We start from the raw sequence: 26,311 nt of genomic DNA, 5'->3' as shown, positions 1-26,311 counted from the left end.
TGGGAGAAAACTGAAAAGTGGAACACTGTGAAGATGTAGAATGCTTTAGAGGTCAGAAAAGAGAGAGAAGGTTGGGATGATATATATTTGTATTAAATCTCAAAAAAGAGGTTATTAAATGAATGTGGTAAAAGAAGAACGCTGGAAATGCCAATATGGTGAGAAATATTCTGATTTGTCTACCATGATGTCAGGGGATGACTGAATATGCAACCAGTGCTGAAAAGAATGGCCAGGGAAGGTAGACTGTTTATAAGCAGGCAAGTTTCTACTCTTATTGCTAGGCATTATGTAAATTACTGGACGTATAGGGAAAGGCAAAAAAATAGACCCTGCTCTTGAAAGGTCTTGAGAAATTGGAGCTGATTGTTAAAGGGGAAGCACTATCTAACACTAGATCAGGAAAGGTTTCTTGTAGAAGATGGGATTTTGACTGGCATCTGAAGGAATCCAGGAGGCAGAGATGAATGTGGGGGGAGCATTTCAGGTTTGATGAACAGCCAGTGAAAATTCCTAGTCAGGAACCCAAGTATATTGTTTGAGGAAAAGCAAAGTGGCTAGTGACATTGGATTGCAGAGCATGTTGGGAAGGAATGGTGGTAGAGGAAGTAAGGAAGTAGTTTTTATCAGTGGAGAGACAAGTCTCAGTGAGATCCTGATGATGGAGGGAGGAGAAAAAAATGTTTAAAATGGAAGTTAGTTTGTAAGTATTGGTACAAGAATTCTAGACAGCATAAAGAAAGGAGTAGAAAGAAATGTAGTGGGAAACTAGAGAGTAGGGGGCAGAGTTAAGGAGAAAGGTAAGAGAGGCAGTAAGGAATGAGAGATTGGATTTATACAAATCCAGAATTTCAGGGACAGACAGGTATGATATATTGAGAATATGGTAACCATTAAGAAATGAGTCCAGGAAGAGTGTCAGTGGCTAGGAAAATGGATACCTTTTGAGGGAGGTGGTTTGATGGTTCAAAGCCCTCTTTTGAGGTCCAACCTCATGATAGGTGATGATGTTGTGTTTCATAAGCAGCCAAAAGAAAGTAAAAAGAGAGGTAGAAAACCAAATTATTTGGGAAAGATAGTTTGGAATTAGTTTATGAAAGGCTTTGATTGTCATGTAGGTTACTAGATGGTACATAAAGCACTGCACTTACCTCCAGATCTGATGAGTTGCCATGTTGTGTCTGATCTACCTTTCTGGCATGATTTTTTCCTATGTGACCCCTTTCTTCACTTAGACTACAACCCTTCTCATCAACTCATTTGAAGTATTGTAATAATCTTTTTTTATTTTATTAATTTTATAATGATACATTTTTGGACAATATATATGCATGAGTACTTTTTTTAAATAATATTATCCCTTGTATTCATTTTTCCAAATTATCCCCTCCCTCCCTCCACTCCCTCCCCCTGATGACAGGTAATCCCATACATTTGTAATAATCTTTTAATTGATTTTCCTTCCTCCTTTTAATTTCTCACCTCCCTAATCTATTTATCATACAGCCACCAAATCAATATTCCCTAAAGAATAGGCCTAACAGTGGTACTACCCTGACTTAAGAACTTCAATAACTCCCATTGCTTTTAGAATAAAATTTTTTTTGGCAATAGCTATAATAGCTTGCCTTTATGTAGAATTTTAAGGTTTACAAAACACTTTATGTATGTTATTTCACACCTGAGAGGTTGGTGTTATTATTTCCATTTTATTGATGAGGAAACTGACCTCAGATCAGTCAAATGAATTACCCATGAGTCACCTAGCTAGTAAATGTCTGAGGCAGGATGTTTACTCAGGTTTTCCTGACTTCAAGTCCATTTGGAGATTGGAGGGCAGCAGAGAAGTTGGAGCTGGACAGATAAATTTAAGAATCATCAGCATAGAGATGGTAATTATATTTTTGGAAACTAATGGAATCATTAAGTGAAATTATATAGAAGGAGAAGAGAAGGGGTCCAGTATGGAGTCCTGTTTGAACCTTTGCTTGCATTTTGTTTTTCTTCTCAAGTTTTTCTTCTTTTTATATCTGGTTTTTCTTGTGCAGCAAGATGACTATAAATATGAATACATATATTGGATTTAACATATGTTTTAAACATATTTAACATGTGGTAGACTACCTGCCATCTAGGGGAGGAGGTGGGGGAAAGGAGGGGAAAATTTGGAACAGAAAGTTTTGCAAGCATCATTGTTGAAAATTATCTGTGCATATGTTTTGTAAATAAAAAGCTTTTAATAAAGAAAAGTAAAAGTAAAAGTCTGCAGAGGCCAAAGAGAATGAGGGTAGAGAAAAAGTCATTGGACTTGGCAACCAAGAAATGATTGGTAACTTTGGAGAGAGAAGTTTTGGAGCTAGAAAGCATCTGAATGAGATAAGATGAGGAAAAGGGGAGAAGAGGGACTTCACGGAGAATGACTTCATTTTTTTTCTGTAAAACATCAAGCAAAGTTTTCAGCTGAGGGGGCAAAGGGAAGGCAATCATGGGAGGTTGAAGAGGGGTGAAAAGGTTTGGAAGAGTTGCTGTAGAGAGTGGGATAGTGAGGTAGGTGATCTGGGAGGTTTTGGCCTAGGGAGAAGCTCTATCAAAGAGCGGTAAGGGCCTTGTTGAGGTTGTGTAAGATATTTGTAGTGCTCTCATTCAGAATGGCCATGTGATTTTCTCCACCTTCTCTCAGCAGCATGTGTGCAGGAATGAAGTCATTGCATGTTGGGAATGATCCAAGGTTAAATCTTGACAAGACATGCTTAATGATATCATGAGGAGGCCAGGAACTCTAGAGAAGACCACAGTAAGGGGTCAGGATAGAGGAGAGAGTGGCTAGCAGAGGGGAGATGGCCTGGGAGAAAACTGAGGGGTTAGGATTTGAAGGTCGCTTTATGGACTCCTAGTGGAGTTTTGTAAAGGAAGGCAAAGAAAGAGATAGAAAAGCAATAGAATATGGTCATGTGGAGTGATGTCTGAATGCTTGGGTCTGGTTTGTGGTTGATAGTGAGGTCAAAGATATGGTCATTTATGTGTGGCTGAGCTGAAGAGGTGGAATAGATCAGGAGAAGTAAACTGAGGAATTGAGTGCTTGAGAGTCAGTATGTGTGTTGAAGTCTCTAGTAGGAGAACAGGAGTTGGGGAAGAGGGAAAATTTGTGAGTCAGGGACCAAACTTTTTTTTTAAATAGCTTTTTATTTACAAGATATATGCATGAGTAATTTTTCAGCATTGACAACTGTAAAACCTTTTGTTCCAATTTTTCCCCTCCTTCCACCCACCCCCTCCCCCAGATGGCAGGTTGACCAATACATGTTAAATATATTAAATTTTACAGATGTCCATGCAGTTATTTTGCTGCACAAGAAGAATTGGACTTTGAAATAGTATACAAGTAACCTGTGAAAGAAATAAAAAATGCAGGTGGACAAAAATAGAGGGATTGGGAATTCTATGTAGTGGTTTATATTTATTTCCCAGAGTTACTTCAATGGATGTAGCTGGTTCAATTCATTACTGCTCTATTGGAACTTATTTGGTTCATCTCATTGTTGAAGAGGGCTACGTCCATCAGAATTGATCATCATATAGTATTGTTGAAGTATATAATGATCTCCTGCTCCTGCTCATTTCACTCAGCATCAGTTCATGTAGGTCTCTCTAGGCCTTTCTGAGATCATCTTGTTGGTCATTTCTTACAGAACAATAATATTCCATAACATTCATATACCACAACTTATTCAGCCATTCTCCAATTGAGGGGCATCCACTCAGTTTCCAGTTTCTGGCCACCACAAAGAGGGCTGCCACAAACATTTTGGCACATCCAGGTCTCTTTCCCTCCTTTAAGATCTCTTTGGGATATAAGCCCAGTCGAAACACTGCCAGATCAAAGGGTATGCACAGTTTGATAACTTTTTGAGCATAGTTCCAAATCGCTCTCCAGAATGGCTGGATGTATTCACAGTTCCACCAATAATGTATCAGTGAGGGACCAAACTTTTTGAGGAAGGAAGAGACATCACATGCAGGTCTATAAACAACAGTTACTAGAATTTTGATTGGTTGATCAATACAAATCATATGAATATTAAAGGAGAATAGATTACTCAATGATGGAAATAGGGGGAGAACTTGGAGCTTATCTAGGTCTTCTTTACTCCAGAACCAGTATTCTTTCCATTGTGCTGATCTAGCCAAACTTAGTACTGAATTTAGGGTCAGGAAGACTTGTTCAAAATATGGCTTCAGACACAACTACTATGTTACCCTGGGCAAGGCACTTAACTTAAAAGTTCCTCATCTGCAAATGAAAAACCTAGACTGCATCTCCTAGAAATTTTTTTCTGACTCTAAATATATGGTCTATCATAGTTTTGACATTAATAGATTGTTTGAAAGGGACCCCTGTGTTTGTAAAAGCTCACACTGCCATATATTGGCTGACTAGGTCAAATATCATCATATTATTTCAGGAAAGAAAAACTAATAATTATTTTTCCTTCACTGAGTTCTTCTGAAATGTTAAAAAAAATGCCTTTATATTCTTATGCCTGGTGTTCTCCACATAAGAGGCACTTAATAACTCTTTGTTGAATTTAATTGTAAAAGCTCATTTATGTCATATTCTAGAACTTACAAAGTGCTTTTCTCATAATAGTGACTTCAGGTAGATAGTATAGTTATTTCAGTTTTCCAGATGAGGAAAATGAAACTAAGTGCCTGGTCCCTGTTGACTCAGCTGGTAGCAGCAAGTGACTGAGCTCTTGAACCCAGGTCTTTTGACGACAAGCTCTGCAGCAGGTCCTGAAGGAAATGGGGAAACCAGAGCAGCAAGTCATTTCACAGAAGCACAGGATGTGAAAGATGACTTACTCTTGCAGACACCCTCTCCTACCCTGAGCAGATGATTGAATACAAGGCAGAAAGCTTAAAAAGTTTATGTGAAACTGAACCAAGAAATAGGGATTTAAAAAAACAACCCAATGAAACCCATGTTTCTTTGTCATTCCAGTTTCCAAGGTGATATGTCTTTTACTTTAAATGCTTTCAATAACATTTCTGACATCTTATGAAATGCTCTTGACAATAACTGCAACAACAAAAGAGAAGAAAGGAAGTATTTAGTAATAGGGAGGGAAGAGTCGGTGGTTGAGACTGAGCCTTGCAATGAATGATTCACCAGTGCAAGGGGAGAAAAAAGACAAACCTAGAATTCCTTGCATTTTCTTACATCCTAGGCTCCTGCCTTTTTGTAAGCAGAGTTCTAAGAAAAAATAATCTTGGTCTTGAATCTTTTGATCATTAACTTATTTTTTTTAATTTTAAAATTTTTATTTCATTTTTTTTCTTATTAGGTTTTTATTTTTCAAAACATATGCATGGACAAATCTTCAACATTAGCCCTTGCAAGACCCTATGTTCCAATTTTCCCCTTCTTTCCTCATGGCCTCCCTTAGATGGCAAGTAGTCTGATATATATTAAGCATGGTAGAAATATATGTTAAACCCAATCATCTATTCATTTTTTGTAAAATTTTTTGTCTAAGTTTTTCTCCCTCCCTTCCTTACTTCTCTCAAAAAACTGTGAGAAAGAAAAAGCAAAGAAACAAATAAAGTGAAAATACTGTTTTCATCCACATCCAGTTTCTATAGATCTTTCTCTGGATGTAGATAGCATTTTCCATCCCAAAGTTATTGGAATTGTCTTGTTAAGAGCCAGATCCATAATACTGATTGTTAATTTATTTCTCAAAGATGAAATATTGAAGGTTCAAAATGAAATAAAAAGGTCAAAATGACTACCTTTTGTGGAATGTCAAAGAATAAAAAGATTAGTTGTCTTATCCCAGAAGAAGATATATGAAATTAATATTTTACTGGCTCTGTTTATTTGAAGTTCTTAAGTATCTAAAAGATAAGAGACAAACTTGGTAAGGAGCCTTTGTTACCCACGCTCCTTATGTTATAATGATGGTAACTTGAGTGTACAAATGTGTTTCAAAATTGTTTGAGAATCAGTACCCACTTATATTGTGTTATGCTTTTGGTAATGTGGTAATATGATTTGCCAGGATATGAACAGAAGATCATGGATTTAGGCCTAGAATGGATGTGAGGGATTATCTAGATTGCAGATGAGAAAGTAAACCCCATAAAAATGAAGTGATTTCTGAGGTTACATAGCTACTGCTTTACAGAGCCAGGATCCCAGCTGAGGTCCCCTGACTCTAAATCCCACATTTTCCCCCCAAAGTACCTTGATGAATTGGGTGTCATACAAATACACACACACACACCCATTTGTATCTCTTCTTTAGTTTCTTCATCTGTAAAATGGGGATAAGGATAATAGCACCTACATTGTCATTCAGAATTGTCATGGCCAAAATAGCTGCAATCAACTAAGTGATGATCTTCACAGGGATCATAGATTTAGAACTGGAACAGACCTAGAGGCCATCAAATTCAACCCTTTCATTTATTCTGGGAACTTATTGGACATCATTTGTCATCTTGGCCTAGCTAACTCTTTCATATTAAGAAGAAGGCATTAGTAACTTGTCTCTAGATGTTTGAAGTTTGAAGAAGAGGGATGAATACAATTAATTTTGTTTGGGATATGTTGACTTTGAAATATCTATGGGCCATCTAAGTAAAGAGGTTCAACAGATAGTTGATAATTCAGGATTGGAGTAGATATTTTTAAAATATAGGTAGATGTGTATGTATATACATATATATATATATATGTATATATATACACACACACACACATACACATATACACATTGTGTGTGTGTGTTTTATATACACAGGGAACAAATGAGCTAAATAAAGTGAAGAAGGCTCTAAACCAAGGCCTGGGGGCCAGTTGGTGGGTGATGATCTAGCAAAACAGTCAACTATTAATGAATAAATTAAATATGCCAGGTACTGTGCTATGATTACAAAGAAAGGGGACCTTCAGCTAGAATTAGGATGAACAGTGTCTTGGAAACCTTGTGAGGAGAAAGTGTTCAGGAGAAAAGGGAGTTGACAGTTTCAAAAGTTCTCTCTGATAGGATGTGGCTTCTATAAAAATAATCAGATTGAGCAGATAAGAGATGCTTGGTAACCCAAAAGAGAGTACTTTTAGTTGTGGTGGGATTGCTAGCTGCCTTAGAGCCTTTTTCCCTGTTCTTTATTTGATTTCCCTCCTTAACCCTGAAAATGATCCCTTTTTCTTCAGATTTTCTTAGCACATTTCACCTGAATCTTTCTGCCTCAATTACCAAATTTAACTTTTTTTTCATTCCTAGTTTTATGTTATTCACTGCCCCATCAGATTATAAACTCCTTGAAGGCCTGGAATGTTATGATTTTTTAATCTTGTATTCTTGATATTGATCCTTGGAAATGCAAGAATACTTTGAGGGCAATATGAAGGGAAGAGTCTCCAAAAAATTAAGAAAATGTCATAATTGAACTTCAATTCTTTCCCTTATTAGTTTAAAGCTGCTACAGAATTTAATGCGATAAGGTGGTTAAGAATTTGTTGGTTTCTCTCTTTCTAAAGATTTTGCCCCCACCATTCTGGGTAAGATCCTAAGGTTGTGGTCCTAAAGTAATTCATCTTGTAGTAATTTTCTCTTTAGAATTTGTCGTCAGTATGGTTATTTATAAAACTCATTTCCTGGTCCCTGAAAACCACAAACAAATTAAGTTTTAGACTCACTCCCCTACCCCAGGCGCTAAACAGAGGAGAGAGAAGCCCAAAGCTGACATTACTGATTGTACTGATGGAGATCTAAACATACTTCTTCTGACCTTAGAGTCTGCTTTTTTCTTATCTAGAGGGCAAATAGATTCTAAGGAGGTGGAAATTCACTGGGAAATGCCTGGTTTCTAACTCTCTGTGAAATTCTAATTGAACACCTGATAAGTATCACCTTTTCTCTGGGGAACTGAGCATGAATGAAGACTTTGTGGGTATCTGAAGCAGACATTAATATTCACACCTCTAATAATAAAGCATAGTTTTAAAAGGTCATCTATGTAGAGTTGGAAAGGTTCTTAATCAGGTCAAGTCCAGGAATTTTTTTTTTAATTAAAGCATTTTATTTTCAAAACATGCATAGATAATTTTCAACATTCATCCTTGCAAAACCTTGTGTTCCAAAATTTTTTTTCTCCCTGCCTTCTTCCCTTCACTTCCTCTCCTAGATAACAATCCAAACATGTGCAATTCTTCTATACATATTTCCACAATTCTCTTGCTGCACAAGAAAAACCACATCAAAAAGGAAAAAAAAATGAGAAAGGAAACAAAATGCAAGCAAACTATAACAAAAAAGGTGAAAGTACTATGTTGTGATCTACATTCAGTCCCCAGTCCCCATGTCCTCGTTCTCTGAGTGCTAATGGCTCTCTCTATCACAAGACCATTGTCCTGAATCTTACTGTTGAAAAGAGCCGCGTCCATCAGAAGTGATCATTGTATAATCTTATTATTGTTGTGTCTAATGTTCTTTTGGTTCTACTCACTTTATTCAGTTCATGTTTCTCCAGGCCTCTCTGAAATCATCCAGCTGATTGTTTCTTATAGAACAGTACTATCAGGAACGCTTATTAAGTGACTACACTAGGCATTGTGCTACTTGAGAAGTATATAAAGAAATGCAAAAAGTAGTTCTGCCCTCCATGAGAGCATAGTTTATTGGGGAGGACCACATATAAAAACTATGTGCAAAAAAGAAATACACAGAGTAACTTGGAGATAGTCTCAGAGGGAAGGCACTACCATTAAGGGGGACAGGGAAAGGCTTCTTGGAGTTCTAGCCCAACTGCCAGAACTCCAACTCATTTCACAGATAAGAGTTTCCTTGGTCTTGGAGTGTTCTCCCTTCTTTTTTCTACCTCTTGGTTCCCCTGACTTTAAATTCCAGTTAAAATCTCATATTCTTTCACAAGACTTTTAACAATTCTTTTTAATTCTGGACTCTCCTTCCTGTCAATGTACTTTAAATTTATCTTCTATTCAGTTTGTTTGTACATAGTTTGTATGTTATCTCCCTCTTTAGTCTGTGAGCTCCTTAAGGATGGGGACTGTCTTTGATCTTTCTTAATGTTCCAGCTGCATATCACAGTGTCTGGAACATAATAGGAGTTGAATAAATTTGTATGAACTTATTTTCCTGGCTTTATCTAAAAGTGAAACAAGGGTCAGAATCAGATTCGAACCCCATCTTTTCCAATTCCTCTTTCCTCAGACTATAGTGTCCTTTGGTGAAAATTATTGAAATTCCATGCAGATTCTTTTAATTAGGAACAAGGGCCTGCAGATTTAGAGTTGTTGAGCCATTTCAGTCTTGTCTACTTTTTTTTTTTTTTTTTAACCTCATTTGGCGTTTTCTTAGCAGTGGTTTGCCATTTCCTTCTCCAACTCATTTTTTTTTTTTTAAACAGATGAGGAAACTGAAGTTTACAGGGTTAAATGACTTGCCCAAGGTCACAAAGCTAATGAGTGTTTGAGGCTAGATTTGAATTCAGTAAGATGAGTCTTTCTGACTCCGTACCTGGTGCTCTGTCCACTGTGCCATCAGCTTCCCTAGGTTTTGAGCAAGAGATGGTTAAATACATAACTCTGCTTCTTTTGCATCAACACTCCTTCCCCTATATCTGGGGGACAAATCTCCTTAATATCTTCATGCTTCATTTTTTTATTCTCATTCCTGTAACCACTCACAAGATTTATTTCATGTTTGTAAAGTGCTTTTTCATTGAATCATTTTAGATAAGATACAAGTCTGCATAGCTGCCTAACATAATCATGGGCCTCTTACTGATGAGTCATGGGCAGATCTGGGAAGAATGATTTGCTTTGGATTCATTTAGTAGATTTCAGTATTGGAAACTATGATACATTTTGGTGATGGTGGTTTTCTTTTTTCTCTTATTTTAATTTTTTAAGCTTTTTATTTTCAAAACATATGCATAGTTTTAAACATTTGCCCTTGCAAAACCTTATGTTACAATTTTTTTTTCTCCCTTCTTTCACCCCCCTCCTTTAGCTGGCAATAGTCCAATATATATATATATATACATATATATATATATATATATATATATATGTATATATATATATATATTAAACATGTACAATTCTTCTATACATACTTCCTATTTATCATCTGCACAAGAAAAATCAGATTAAATGGGAAAAAAAAGAATGAAAACAAAAATCAAGCAAACAACATCAAAAAAATGAAACACTAAGTTGTGAACCACACTCATTTCCCACAGTCCTCTCTCTGGGCGCAGATGTCTCTCTTCATCACAAGATCATTGAGACTGGCCTGAATCATCTCATTGTTGAAAAGAGCCATGTATTGATTATCGTGCAATCTTACTATTGCTGTGTACAATGATCTTCTGGTTCTGCTCATTTCACTCAGCATCAGTTCATGCAAGTCTCTCCAAACCTTTCTGAATTCATCCTGCAGGTCATTTCTTACAGAATAATATTCCATAACATTCTTATACCATAACTTATTCAGCCATTCTCTAACTGATGGGCATCCACTCAGTTTCTGGCCACTGCAAAAAGGGCTGCCACAAACATTTTGGCACATACAGGTCCCTTTCCCTTCTTTAGTATTTCCTTGGGATATAAGCCCAATAGTAGCACTGCTGGATCAAAGGGTGTGCATAATTTGATGGCCCTTTGGGCATAGTTCCAAATTGCTCTCCAGAATGGTTGGATCAGTTCACAACTCCACCAACAATGTATTAGTGTTCTAGTTTTCCTTCATCCCCTTCAACATTCATTATTTTTCTGTCATCTTAGACATCTGAGACATAGTGGTATGATGGTGGTTTTCTAAGGATGATAACAGAATGTCAAAATTCAGAGAAGTCTTCTAGGATGTCTGGTATAACCTAATACCTCCAGCTACTAGTTTACTCATCAACCCCTCCCCCATCTTAACTTTTATATGTGTGTATATATATATATATATATATATATATATATATATATATATATATATAGTGTATGTATTCATTTGTGTATATAAACTCAAGGTTGGTAAAGGGCAGGGACTTCTTTTTTTCTTCCCTTACTCTATTCAGTGAGTATTTATTTAGAACTTAGACTAACTGTGCTAACTTCTGAAAAACATTCTTTCAAATGTTTCAGCATTTTTCATTATTGATTGGGCAATTTAACATATCTATGTTGGATACTTGGAAATGATGCATAAAAAGACCTTTCTCTCCCTGGAAGTTTATTTGAATCTCACTCAGTATTTGGATACATGGAAACTTTTATTTCTAGTCTAAAAAGGCTTATTATATTGAATTCAATTAGATTATATTGTAAGTGAGGAAAAGTAGTAAATACCAAGGAACTGAAAAGTATAATATTCCTCCCTCCCTCCCTCCTTTCCTTTTTTTCTTCCTTCCCTCCCAAGTAAACTTGAGGCAAACAGAGATCAAATGATTTGGATCAAGATGGCTCAGGTAGTGAGGCAATGTTTGATCTCAAGTTTTCCTGACTTTAGGCCCGGTTTCTATTCACTACACTACCTAGTTAACAAACAGAAATGACTGTCCCCTCTGGCTGGCACATTTAGTTTAATTTTCTGCAACAGGTCACAGGACATAATGTAAATAAATAATAAGGAAAGATTTGCAAGTCAGCTATTGTAGATATAGGTTGGATAAAGTTTGGATAAGAGCTAGTAGGCATAAGAAACAATAGATAAAAATGAGGAAGGAAATAGTATTTCTCAGGCATAATAGAAAATATTAACATAATATATATATAATTATACATAATATAAAAATTCTAGAATCTTTTCAAAAATTAAATTTTCTTTTTTTTTCAAAAAAAAAAAAACCAACAAAACTCTTACAATAAACATGCCAAAAAAAATTCCATTATTGACCATATTCCAATTTGCACTTTGAGTTCATTACTTGTCAAGAGGTACCATGTTTCAGCAGCAAATGGGAAAATTAAGCTGATCAGAAGCATTTAACAGTTTTTTTTGTTTTTACGATATTGTTTTTCTATAAAGCTTGCATCAATGCATATAAATCTTCCCAGTTTCTCTGAAATAGTCTTTTTCATAATTTTGTATAAAACAATAATATGGAACCCCTATTAATAGAAATAACCATTATTATTATTGCCAGCAATGATACTTATATACCAAATGATCTATTACCTCACGGATATGTTTTCTGTGAGTCATGAAGATGCATGCTGCCCATCCTATGTGACTATCTTATATATCCTAAAATACATTGTCTCCAGTGGGCCTGCCACCAGCATCCTTATGTTACATTGGGTAGAGCCAAATGGAGCATTTGAGTTGTTATTAGTTGTCCCTTACTGTCCCAATCATTGATTTCTTTGATTACAGCCTGTATGTCATTTTCCCTGTGTGGCAGCCTGCTCACAAGCATCCTGCATGTTCCCATTGCCTTTTAGGCCATCATCAACTTGATTCATTCAGACACTAGGATTCAAAGACAATCAGAAGAGGAATCATGATATGTAATGGAGAGCAGTGCTGTCTGTGGAGTCCAAATACTTAAAAATAGAAAACTTGGGTTCAGATTCTGTCTCTGAGACTTTCTTCTTTCGTAGATTTGGTAAAGCCTTAACTTCTCATGTCTTAGTTTTCCCACCTATAAAATGAAGAGTTTGGTTGGCTTTAGCTTTTAAGCCTATGTTCTATAGCAAATAAGTTTAATTGAGGGGCCTGGACTCTGGCCTTCTAAGATTCCTTCTTGCTCTAAATCAATAAGCTTATGAAGTCATTTCTCTTTGGGAGGCAGCTTCTTGTAGTGGATATTGTATGGGTTATATGGAGTGGGGTAGAGTTGGGTTGAAATCCTGCCTCATACCAGTTGTGTGATCCTGGGAAAGTAACCTAATTTTTGTTTCGATTTCTGTTTTGTCATTTGTAAAAGGATTGAACTTGATGGCTTTAAAAAATTTTTTTTTTAAATTCTGAAGTTAAGAAATAAATAAAAATTAATAAAGCAAGAATTTCTTTAACATAGTAGAATAGAAAAAAAAGGTGATTATACCCAGTTCTGAGTCTAGAAATCTGTGAATATTAGACCTTTGTTTCGGATACAAGCTTAAGGTCTTTAATGGACTGGGCAGTTTCCAAAGACAAACCAACCAACTCTACAGCCCTGGTTCCAGCTCATTGTCTATTTGCAGGTAAATCCCAGGGATGTGTACTGTTGGATGTGTACTTTAAATTACTTATAAATCAACTTGCCATGACCTAGCCTGATTAACTGGCATTTTTATGTACTCTTCCCCCCATAATGGATAGTTGGCCCGAACTAGTCATTATTTATATGTATATAGTGCATTGTAGTTCATTTATTTTGGTTGTGTCTGACTCTTTGTGACCTCATTCCGGATTTCCTTAGCAAAGATTGTAGAGTAGTCTGCCATTTCCTTGTCCACTAATTTTATAAATGAGGTTACTGAGGCATACTGAGGGTTAAGTGACTTGCTCAGAGTCACATTGCTAGTAAGTGCCTGAGACTGGATTTGAATTTTGTAAGGTGAATCTTCCTGACTCCAGGCCCAGCCCTCTATTATACCACCCAGAACTACCTGTGTAGTTCTTTACATAATTTTATTTGATCCTCAAAATCTAGTGGGGTAAGATGGAGTTGATGAATTCATGGATTCAATCATTTTACATGAGGAAGATGAGACATTGAGAGTTTAGAACCCTTTTCTCCCCAATCTGTATGTCTTAGATTATCTCTTATTATCATAGAGCTGTCAAATTGGTTGGCATTTAAAGCCTTTTCACATTTCATGCAGGTTGCCTTTCCAGATCAGTTACATATGCCTCTCTTTCATGAATTTTGTGGTCTGGTCAGACCTCTTTGGCCATCTTTCTGTCTGTCTTGTCTCCTTGTCCACATTTTCCCTGGCTGTTCTCCTGTGCCCAATGCTATAATCTCCTCAGTTTTTTTCTCTTAAAATCCTCAGCTTCTTTCAAAGCTCATATAAAGAGCACCTCCTAGGCAAGACCTTTCCTAATTCCCACATCTGCCATGACCCTCCCCCCATAAGCTAGTATTTATTTTGTATATACTGTAGTTCCATGAGTACAGGTTGTTTCTCCCATAAGATATAAGCTCCTTCAGGCAGGGAGTGTTCTGTTTTTATCTCTACATAGCCCTAGAACCTTGGCACATGGTAGGCACTTAATAAATGCTTATTGATTGATTTCCTTTATATTACCCAACTTCTAAGTGGGGGTCAGAAACCCAGGTTTTCTGACCAAGTCAAATAGTCTTTCCTGTTATCTTGCTCCTCAAACCACACCTAACTATGCAAAATGCAAATTAATATTCAGGCAGCTTAGGTCAAGTAATTTCTCCAGAAGTACCTTGAGAATCAAGGCAAGGAAATGTTGGTTTTTATTCTCGATTTCCTTGACTAATGATGGATAAATGTCAAAATTTTGTATATGCAAATTATGAAATGGTCTTCCAAATCTGGACATCTTATACAACCAACCAGGCATTTGACTCCGACAGGCATTGGACTCCTAGAAACAAGTGATGATAACTGAGATGATGAATGAGAATGTGGAAATTTTCAGAAAGGGAAAAATAAAAGATCCTCTTAGTCTAAAATGCCAGAAGAGAACATCTGAGAACACATTTTCTTTTTAATTTTTAAGAGCACCATCTTTTTTAAAGTTTTTTTTTTATTTTCAAAACATGCATAGATAATTTTCAACATTCATCTTTGCAAAACCTTATGTTCCAAATTTTTTCTCCCTCCTTCCCTCACCCATTTCCTCCCATAAATGGCAAGTAATCCAATATATGTTAAACATTTGCAAGTTTTCTATACATATTCCATAATTAACATTTTGCTAAGAAAAATCAGATCAAAAAGGAAAACAATGAGTAAGAAAGCAAAATGCAAGCAGACAACAAAAAAAGGTGAAAATACTATGTTGAGATCCACACTCAGTCCCCCAATGTTTCTCTCTGGGTACAGATGGCTCCATCACAAGATCATTGGAAGTGGCCTGAATCAACTCTCTGTTGAAAAGAGCCAGATCCATTCAAATGGATCATCACATCTTATTGTTGCTATGTACAATCAAGAGAATTGATTCTACTCATTTCACTTAGCATCAATTCATCTAAGTATCTTCAGGGCTTTCTGAAATCATCTTGCTGATCATTTCTTTTTTTTTTTTTTTTTTTTTAAATTTTTTTTTATTATGCTGATCATTTCTTACAGAATAATAATATTCCATAACATTCATATACCATAACTTCTTCAGCCATTTTCCAATTGATGGTCATCCACTCAGTTATCAGTTCTTTGCCCCTACAAAAAGGGCTGCCACAAACATTTTTGTACATATAAGATCCTTTTCTTTAAGAGCACATTTTCTTTTCTTTTTTATTGAAGTTTTTTATTTTCAAAACATATGCAAGGATAATTTTTCAACATTGACCTTTGAAATTCCAATGTATTGTATTCCAATTTTCCTCCCTTTCCCTCCACCCCCTAACCTATGGCATGTAATCCAATATATGTTAAACATGGTAGGTAAAAATATATGTTAAGTCCACTATAGGCATACAAATTTGTACAATTATCTTACTGCACAAGAAAAATCAGATCAAAAAGTTTAAAAATGAGAAAGAAAATAAAATTCAAGTAAACCACAGCAAAGAGAGTGAAAATGCTATGTTGTCATCCATTTTCAGTTCCTTCAGTCCTCTCTCTGGATGTAGATGACTGAAATCATCACAAGATCATTGCAACTGGCCTGAATTATCTCATTGTTGGAAAGAGCCACGTCCATCATAACTGATCATCGTATAATCTTGTTGCTGTGTACAATGATCTGGTTCTGCTCATTTCACATCAGTTCATGTAAGTCTTTCCAAGCCTCTCTGAAATAATCCTCCTGATCATTTCTTACAGAACAACAATATTCCATAACATTCATATACCACAATTTATTCAGCCATTCTCCAACTGATGGGCATCCACTTAGGTTCCAGGTTTTTGCCACTACAAAAAGGGCTGCCACAAACGCTTTTCCACATGTGGGTCCCTTTCCCTCTTTTAAGATCTCTTTGGGATATAAGCCCAGTAGTAACACTGCTGGACCCAAGGATATACAGTTTGATAACCCTTTGGGCATAGCTCCAAACTGAAGAGCACATTTTCAAAAACCAATCTATTGGCTTTTAAAAATTTCTTAGAAATGGAGAGAGAGAAGGACCTATTTAAAACAATCCTCTTTTTAAAATAAATCACCACATTTTAAAGCTAGAAGAGAATGTCAAGAGAAGAGTAGAAATATATCTTAGATTATTTAAAACATTTATTTAATCACCTTGTTTTGTAAGAAAGATCTTGCAACTTATATTTTAATAATGGAAAACTTCTGTTAGTCATTTAATAAATATTTATAAAGCACTTACTGTGTTTATTGCTGGGGATACAAAAAAATGACCGACAGCCCTTGCCTTTGGGTAGCTCATAATATAAGAGGGTGGAGACTATTTAGAAACTCTGAATAAACCAGCTAGATTTATTGAATAAATTAGAAATAACCAACAAAGGGAAGTCACTAGAGTTAAGGGGGTTAAGGGAGGCTTCCTGAAGAATGTAGGATTTTAGTTGGAACTTTGAAGAAAGCAAAGGAAGGCAGGAGGTAGAAATGGGGCCTGAGAGCATTCCAGATGCCAGGAGGAATAAATGAAGAGGCCTAAAAGTAGAAAACATAGTGGCTTGCTGGAGGCACAATGAGGAAGCCAGCCTTGTTGGATCCTGGGATTTATAGGTTTGTGGGGTGGAGTGTCAGCCTTTGACGGTCAAATAGGATTTTATATTTGATCCTGGAGGTGGTAAGGAGCCACTGGGATGACATGGATGGATTTATGCTTTAGGAAGATCAGTTTGACAGCTGAGTGAAGGATGGGGACCAACCAACAGGTTATTACAGTTGTCCAAGCATGAGTTATTAAAGGCTGGCAGTGGGGGCAAAGTCAAAGGAGAAAGGTGCTGAACTGTTAATTTAGATCATAACAGTAATTAAACTGTATTTAGAAATTAGCCTTTTTCTGTTCACCATTCCCCTCTATGTATTTTCTCCTTTTAGAATGTAAGCTCCTTGAGGGCAGAGCCTACTTTGTATTATGTATTGTGGCCAGCACATAGTAATCATTTAAAACTGTTTTTTTTTTTTTTTTTCATTTGTTCATTCATTTATTCAAATGTGGCACAATGCTAAGCAGTTTGTAGGCCCTGCTTAATTAAAAGCCTCTAATGGTTCTCAGGGGGATTTTTGAGCAGGATTATGAATTGAATTTAGCTGGCCACAAACTGTGTTGCACTAATACTGTATTTGTTTATGTTTTCTAATCAGGCTCTTCTCAATCTGGCTCCTATCTTTCAGCATTATTTCATATTGTTGCTGGACGATATTGTTACTGAAATTTAGCCTTTGGCCAAATTGTCCTGGCTGCTTCTTGCATTGAATGGAATCCTTTCTTCCCTTCAAGGCCTTTCTCAGATGTCATCTCCTTCATAGAAAGCTTCTGTGATCCTTATAGTTGTTAATGCTCTATTCTTACTCAAATGACCTTTTATTTATTGATCTATTGTATTTCTTCATCACAGTTGCATCTTCTCCCCATTCTCCCCCAATCTTATAAAATCCTTTTACAGTCAGAGATTGTTATTTTTACTTTTGCATGCCCAGTACCCAGTACTATGATTTTTGTAGCCTCGGTACTGCAGGCATTCTTCCCCTCTCTATCTGAAGCATTTATAGGTTGAGGTTCTGCTATGTACTGAGAATGGGCAGTATTACTGCTGAGTTACTGCAGCTCTGGCTAAAAAAGCAAAAACAAAAGTAAAAAGGATCAGAAATGAGGTAACTAGGTTTTCACTGGGCATATTCTGGCATGAGAGACTTTAGCATGTTTTGGTACAGTTCAGAAACAGTCCTACTAGAATACACCATGTTTATTATTTTAAAAAATTCTGTTTTATTTTCAGTGCTGAATTTTCTTCTCTCCACTATCTCTTCTCCCTCTCTTTTAGAAGAAAAGAAACAAAATCCATTACAGATGGTTAGAATCAAGCCAAACAAATTCTTTCATTAGTTTTGTTTTTTTTCAACCTCTCCCACTTCCTTGTCCTGCCCCCCCCCAAAAAAAAGTGTATTTCAGTCTGCTCTGAATCCATCAGCTCTTTCTATGGAGGTGAAGAGCACATTTCATCATGAATCCTTTGGAATTGTGATTGGTAATTGCGTTAAACCATGTTTATAAGTCTTTCAAAGTTATTTTAGACTATAGGTATCAAATCCGGGACCCACTGCTGACTGGAGGCAACATTCCTGAGTGTCCCTGAAACAAATTAAAATGTTATTGGGAAAACAAAATAAACAAACAAAAAACAAAAAATAAATAAAAACAAAATAAATAAAAATACAATAAAACATAGATAATATATTTAAAAATTTCCATAGAATTTTATTTTTCCACTTTCATGTAAAGATAGTTTTCAACATTCACTTTTATAAGATTTTGAGTTACAATTTTTTTTTCCCTTTCTCCTTCTCCAAGACAGCAAGAAATCTGGTATAAGTTATACATGTATATTCATTTTAAAGATATTTCCATGTTAGTCATATTGTGAAAGAAAAATAAGAACAAAAGGGAAAAAACCACGAGGGAAAAATAAGCAAACAAAAACTTCACTTCAATCCATATATTCAGTCTCCATAGCTTTTTTTTCTTAGATGCAGATGACATTTTTCCAAGTCTATCAGAATTGTCTTTGATCACTGTATTACTGAAAAGAGCTAAGTCTATCATAGTTAATCATCACACAATCTTGCTATTATTGTGTACAATGTTCTCCTGATTCTGCCCACTTCATTCAGCATCAGATAACATTACATCTTAAAGCTAAGTTGACATGTATCTTGCATGGATTCTTATGTAGCAATTAGTGGCCTCCATTTTTATTTCAATTGAATATTTCTGTATTAGACCATAAGTTCTTAACTTGTTTTGACTTATGAATCCATGGTAGTCTAGTGAAGCTTAGAGACCCATTCTTAGAATAATATATTTAAGAAAAATTATTTGTGTAGTATTTTTCTCCCAATTACATATGAAAGCAATTTTTAGCATTCGTTTTTAAAATTTTGAGTTCCCAAACTCTCTTTTCCTCTCCATCCTTGTCATTGAGAAGGCAAGCAATTTGATGTAGGCTACGTGTGTAGTCACACAAAACATAATTTCCATATTAGTATTTTTGTAAAAGAAGATAAAAAACCCAATTTTAAGAAAAATACAGAAAGTATGGGAAAAAGTATACTTCAATCTGTATTTGAATTCTGCTTCAGCTCTGTATCAGCTACAGAGATGGATAACATTTTTCACCATAACTACTTCAGAGTTTAGCTAAGTCATTCACACTTGATCTTCTTATAATATTGCTGTTATTATGTTCTCCTGCTTCTATTCATTTCACTTTGCTTCAGTTCACATGTCTTTCCAGCTTAGAAAAACTATTTTTGAATGTATAAAACTATGCATAATCACAAAGGTAATTTTGTGATTTTCAGAATATGGCTAAAAACAAGTTCATGCACATCTGGTAAGAACCCCTGTTCTTAACTCATATTACCCACCAGAAGATTCCCATCATAATAGAATCTTGAAATCTAAGTTGGAGGAAGCTGTACAGGCCATTTAGTCCAACCTATATCTGAACAATTTACTTGACAAAACCCTGAAAAATATATTGCTATCAATTCTTGTTAGATAGACTTCATTCCTGATCAGGAATCCAACAGTCCTATATTTTTATTTATTCTTTTGTTGTTTGTTGCTTTTTTACTGTGGTTCCATGACTGGGATTTCATTGCTATAGGAAATGCCCAGTGTGGAAATCCCCCTTCATTAATTTAGACAGTATTAATAATATATGTACATATATATATATATTAGAGAAGGAAATGGCAAATTAGTAAGTAATCTTTGCCAAGAAAGCTCTAAATGTGGGGTCTTAAACAGGTAGGTGTAATTGAAATGACTGAACAACAATAGTATATAGAGATTCCCTGAGCTGCCAAGTGGCACAATATCAGATCTGGAGTCAACAAGACTCATTTTCTTGCTGTGACTCTGAGCAAGTCAGTTAATTCTGTTTGCCTTAGTTTCCTCATCTGTAAAATGGATTGTAGAAGGAAATGACCAACCACTCCATTCTCTTTGCTGAGAAAATCCCAGATGGGGTCATGGAGTGTCAAACATGATTGAAATGACTGAACAACTCCCATTGCATGGGAGACAGATTGTTATTCAATAAACCTTTATTAAGTGCCTTCTATTTCCCAGTGATTGTGCTATATGTTGGGAATACAAAGGCAAAAAAAAAATCATCCTTGCTTTCCAAGGAGCTTGTGGTATAAAATGGGAAGGCAATGTGCAAACAACCAAGTACAAACAAGTCACATATGGGATGAATTGGAAATAAATAACAGGAGAAAGCAATAGAATTTAGGAGAACAGGAAAGGTGTTTTGTAGAAGATGGGATTTTAACAGTGAATTGGATACCTGTAGGTGCAGGTGCAAGGGAAGAGCATTCCAGGTATGCAATTAGCTGGGGTTGGGAGATAAGAGTATTTTGTTTGAGGACCAGCATGGAGGTCACTGTCCCCAGATTTGGGGATGACAGGGTTTGAGGTGTAATCAGACTGGAAAAATGAAGAAGGGGCAGGTTATGAAGGTCTTTAAACTCCAGAGGATTTAGTATTTGATCCTGTCAAGGAGCATAATTAAGCATAACCACAATTTGACCATAGGCAGCGGCTGTTGTTTGTCTATCATATAAGTACACAGAACTGTTGTGACCAGTGATATATGTTGTATGAATATGTCCTGTTCCCAGAAAAGCTCAGGAACATATCCTTATGGTGACAGGGACTGAACCTCTGATAGCTTTGGTACAGGTTAAAAAACTGCCTCCCAAAGAAGATCACCCCTTTGTCTTCATCTTAACCTTAGAGAAGTGCCCGGAGTAGGGCTTGTCACAAGGTAGTCCTGGGATCTTTAGCAGTCCCTGAAACTCTTTGAAGAGATCCACAAGGTCAAAACTGTTTTCATAATAATACGAAGATGTTTTAATTTCTAATATTGAAAATGTTGAAGGATATACCCCATATAAACAAAAGCTCATTGTGAGATGCCATGGGGGTCCCCAATTATAAAGGGGAGGGAGAAAATAAGGGAGGGATCCATTAGTAGGGAGGTTAAATAATAGCAAATCAAGCTAAAGAGTAGAATTAAAGTAGAAGAATCAGGAGGGATAGGAAATAGATATACACAAACACTATAACAAGGATCAAGAGTAGAATCTATCAAGAAAAAAAGTAGGGCTAGTAAATCATTGATCTCAGACAAAGTCAAATGGTTCCCCTGTTTACCTCCTAATTGCTTTCCTGCTGAAATCCCATTTTCTAAAGGAAGTCAGTGCTTTCTCTTCTTAATTCTAGAGCCTTTCTCTTAATTTTTACCATTATTTTGCATATACATTGCTTGTACACATTTGTTTGCTTATTGTCTTAGCGAAAATAGTGAACTTGAGCACAGGGACCATCTTACCTCTTTTTTGTATCACTAGCTCTCACATGGTGCCTGATGAAAAGTAAGTATACACTTAAAAATTATTTATTGATTGATTGTCATAGCCTCCCCCATTCTATAGATATAGGACTTTTCCTTAAGAAGGTTTCAAGAATTCTAGGCATTTGTAAGCCATGCAGATTGGCTGGTTTCTTTTCTTTTTTTTTGCTGAGGGAATTGGGGTTAAGTGACTTGCCCAGGGTCACACAGCTAGGAAGTATTAAGTGTCTGAAGTCAGAATTGAACTCAGGTCCTTCTGACTTCAGGGCTGGTGTTTTATCCACTGTGTCAGCTAGCTGTCCTGATTGGCTGGTTTTATAATTTGATTATTCACTCCTCTTCCTCCTTCCTAGCCAACTCTATAAAGAGCTGATTTTGTTTGTATTTTTTGGCTGGCTATAAACATGGAAACACAGTTGGCTTGTGAGTGTTGAGAGAGGCTACAAGTTTTGCTATCATTCAAAAATCCTTTTGAACATATGTTACTGTTTAAATAGCTTCCCAAAGGTAGCTTCCCAAAAACATTGCCTGGTAGGCTTTATTAGATGTTGAACAAATGTAGATAACTGCAGAATGTGATTATTGACATGGAAATAGAAGGACACTCTCTTCTGTTCATCATTTTCACATGAAAAACTCATCAGAAATATTTTCCAAGGGGCGGCTGGAACTCCAGCAAAGCATGATAACATCCTAAATTTGGCTGTATTATTTTGCATGTGAGATAGACTAACCATCTTGCAGCAGTCATTTCATTCATGCTTAGTTAATTTGCAAAACATGTTTTATTAGCCCAGTAGATTAATCATAATAATACTGATCATGTGGGCTGTACCAGTAGTTTATTAGACATAGTACAGAAAAGTGAGCACACCTTGGTTCTGTTGCTAAAGGGAGACAGTTGCCCTGCATGGAAGAAGGGAAAGTAGATGAAGGGGATTAATTTGAAACACTGGATTATTTCCAGAGTTTGTGAAGGCCCACAAAGCAAAGAAGGAAAAAGTCACTGTGAGTTTGTCTTTCCTGTCCTATGTCAAAAGTATGAATTATTCTAGTGGGTACCTTCACTCAACAATCCTGAAGCGACTTAGGGTTAAAGTTGGGCAACTGGGGCTTTGGCTCAAAGTATCAAAATATTGAAGGTGCCATGAGTAGGGACAGAACATTTTTTTTAGACATTAGGTACCAACACTTTCTATCCCTACTTTGGTGGGAAAATTCTCTCAGGTACTTTTCAGAAAAATAATCTATGCAGCTAATTTTCTTAGACCAGATTTTATTAAAGTGCAATAGGAATTTATTATAATTTTATACCAACATAGAGCTCTCAAACACCAGAATATAGTATAAGTATTGCTAAAATTTCTTATAATAAAAATTATGTAGTTAAATTTAATTGCTGATAATTTCAAAGTGGTCTGCAATTGTTTTTAAATTACTTCAGTTTTTTAAAAGAATTGCAATTCTTTGGAAATTTATATTGTATATAACAATGGATGTTGTTGAGTGACAAATGTAATAGTTGAATACTTTAATCTCTATACAAACAATACTTAACTTTTATTTTTATAATTCATTCTTAAAAGTAGTAAGCAGTGGGATGATACAATTTTTATAATAACATGCAAATTTTAAGCATACAATAAATTGAGGGAACACTTGTATCATATTTGTATGTAACATGAATTGGTATTCACATAGATATACAATATATCCAAATATGTGCATACCTGTACACACATGTGCAATATACATTTAAGTAATTTGCACACAGGTGGCTACATAGTGCAATAGATATGGCTAGTCCTGAAGTCAAAAAGATCTGAGTTCAGATCCTTACTCAGACACTGTCTCTTTGATACTAGACAAACCATTTTAATCCTACCTCAATTTCCCCTCCTATAAATGGTATTAATAATAGTACCTACCTTTCTGGATTGTTGTAAGGAGTAAACGGAATACCATGTATAAATAAAATGCTTTGCAAAACTTAAGGCATCATATAAATGTGACCTAGTATTTTTTTTTAAATGGGGCATCTGTGGGGCAGCAAGTTTGTGCAGTGGATAGAGCACTAGTCCTGAAGTCAGGAGGACCTGAGTTCAAATTTGGCCTTAGACACTTAACACTTCCTGGCTGTGTGATCTTAGGCAAGTCATTTAATTCCAATAACCTCAGCAAAAAAAAATGGGGCAGCTGAGTGGCACAGTGGATATAGACCTCTGCTCCTGTAGTCAGGGAGACCTAGTTCAAATCTAGCCTCGGATATATACTGACTTGTGTGACCCTGGACAAGAATCACTTATTCCTGTTTGCCACTACTTCTTCATCTGTAAAATGAGATGGAAAAGGAAATGGCTAACCCCAAAATGTCAAGAAAACTCCAAATGGGGTCACAAAGAGCCAGATACATTTGAAAAACGAGACCATTGGAAATACATATAAGTATATAATACACACATACATATACTTTTATATTGCATATTAATATGATGCCATGTAGAATGTAACCAAAGTATAATATAAAGATAACAGACAAACATGTTATGTTATATATAACAATGTTCTAAGATATACATCATGTAGTATAATACTAATATATAGCAATAATACCACATATATCTATAGAAACATGAAATATTGGTATATTCTGTTGTGTTTGTGTTTCTCTGTGTGTATTTAGCCATCTATGTCCAAACCCTGTCATTATAGGAATCTTTTATCTATAAGGATTCCATCCAGGAAGGTATCTGCAGAAATAAGTAAAGAATTGAAGAAGCCTGAAGGATCCAGGATAAGAATCCATGATTCTCAGATACTCTCTTAAGGATAGAACTGTTACTAGATTTTTTTTTTAAATAAAGCTTTTTATTTTCAAAACATACACATGGATAATTTGACAACATTGACACTTGCTTAGCTTTGTGTTTCAGATTTTATCCTCCTTTATCCCACTCCTTCCCCTAGATGGCAAGCAATGCAATATATGTTAAACATATTAAAATATATGTTAAATCCAATATGTATAAACATTTATATAATTCTCTTGCTGCACAAGAAAAATTAGATTAAAAAAAGAAAGTAAATGAGTAAGAAAACAATGCAAGTGAATAACAAAAAGAGTGAGTATGCTATATTGTGATCTACATTCAATTCCTACAGTCCTCTCTCTGAGTGTAAATGATTCTCTTCATCACAAGGTCATTGGAACTGGCATCCATCATCTCATTGTTGGAAAGAGTCACGTTCATCAGAATTGATTATTATATAATATTGATGTTGCCGTGTACAATGATCTCCTGGTTCTGCTCATTTCACTCAGCATCAGTTCATATAAGTCTCTCCAAGCCTTTCTGAAATCTGTCTGCTGATTGTTTCTTAAAGAGCAATAATATTACATGACATTCATATACCATAACTTATTCAGCCATTCTCCAACTAAATGCCATCCATTCAGTTTCCAGTTTCTGGCCACTACAAAGAGGGCTGCCACAAACATTTTTGCACATATGGGTCCCTTTCCTTCCTTTAAGATCTCTTTGGGATACAAGCCCAGTAGAAACATTACTGAATCAAAGGGTATGGACAGTTAGATAACTTTTTGAACATAGTTCCAAATTGCTCTCCAAAATGGCTGGATTCTTTCACAACTTCACCAACAATGTATTAGTGTGGGAGATCTAGCCTTTTTAAAAAAATTATAACTTTTTATTTGCCAGATATATACATGGCTAATATTTCAGCATTGACAATTGCAAAACCTTTTGTTCCAACTTTTCCCCTCCTTCCCCCCACCCCCTCCTCTAGATGGCAGGTAGACCCACACATGTTAAATATGTTAAAGTATATATATATATATATATATATATATGTATACATATACATATATATATATATATATATATATATATGTATATATATATTTATATACACACACATACATATAGTTATTTTGCTGCACAAGAAAAATTGGATTTAGACATAAGGTAAAAATAACCTGAGAAGGAAATAAAAAATGCAGGCAAACAAAAACAGAGGGATTGGAAATGCTATGTAGTGGTTCACACTCATTTCCCAGAATCCTTTTACTGGGTATAGCTGGTTCTCTTCATATTGAACAAATGGAACTGATTTGGTTCATCTCATTGTTGGAGAGGGCCTCATCCATCAGAATATATCCTCATACAGTATTGTTGTTGAAGTATATAATTATCTCCTGGTCCTGCTCATTTCACTCAGCATCAGTTCATGTAAGTCTCTCAAGGACTTTGTGAAATCATCCTGCTGGTCATTTCTTACAGAACAATAATATTCCATAATATTCATATACTACAATTTATTCAGCCAATCTCCAATTGATGGGCATCCATTCAGTTAGTTTCCAGTTTCTAGCCACTACAAAGAGGGCTGCCACAAACATTCTTGCACATATAGGTCCCTTTCCCTTCTTTAAGATCTCTTTGGGATATAAGCCCAGTAGTAATAGCTGTTACTAGACATTAACTTCTGACACATAAGTTAGGGGAAGGAGGATTGGGACTGAATAAAGGGGACCCCAGGAAATGGATCCTGGGGTGGCAGACTTTGATGAATGAGGGACCA

The 26,311-nt window shown here is 35.8% G+C and overlaps 1 long non-coding RNA gene across 2 annotated transcripts in view; it reads left to right on the top strand.

Moving 5' to 3' along the window:
- LOC141565538 (uncharacterized) overlaps positions 1-26,311 on the top strand; it is a 160,758-nt gene that overhangs the window by 22,638 nt on the left and 111,809 nt on the right. For both annotated transcript variants that reach the window (XR_012489050.1, XR_012489051.1), the window contains exon 2: positions 15,757-15,925. This is a non-coding gene — a long non-coding RNA (uncharacterized LOC141565538). The remainder of the gene's footprint in view (positions 1-15,756; positions 15,926-26,311) is intronic.

Source organism: Sminthopsis crassicaudata, chromosome 4 (assembly GCF_048593235.1).
Source record: "Sminthopsis crassicaudata isolate SCR6 chromosome 4, ASM4859323v1, whole genome shotgun sequence".
NCBI classification, from domain to species: Eukaryota; Metazoa; Chordata; class Mammalia; order Dasyuromorphia; family Dasyuridae; genus Sminthopsis; species Sminthopsis crassicaudata.
Note: the sequence above shows the minus strand (reverse complement) of the source record. Positions and strands in the feature narration are given on the sequence as shown.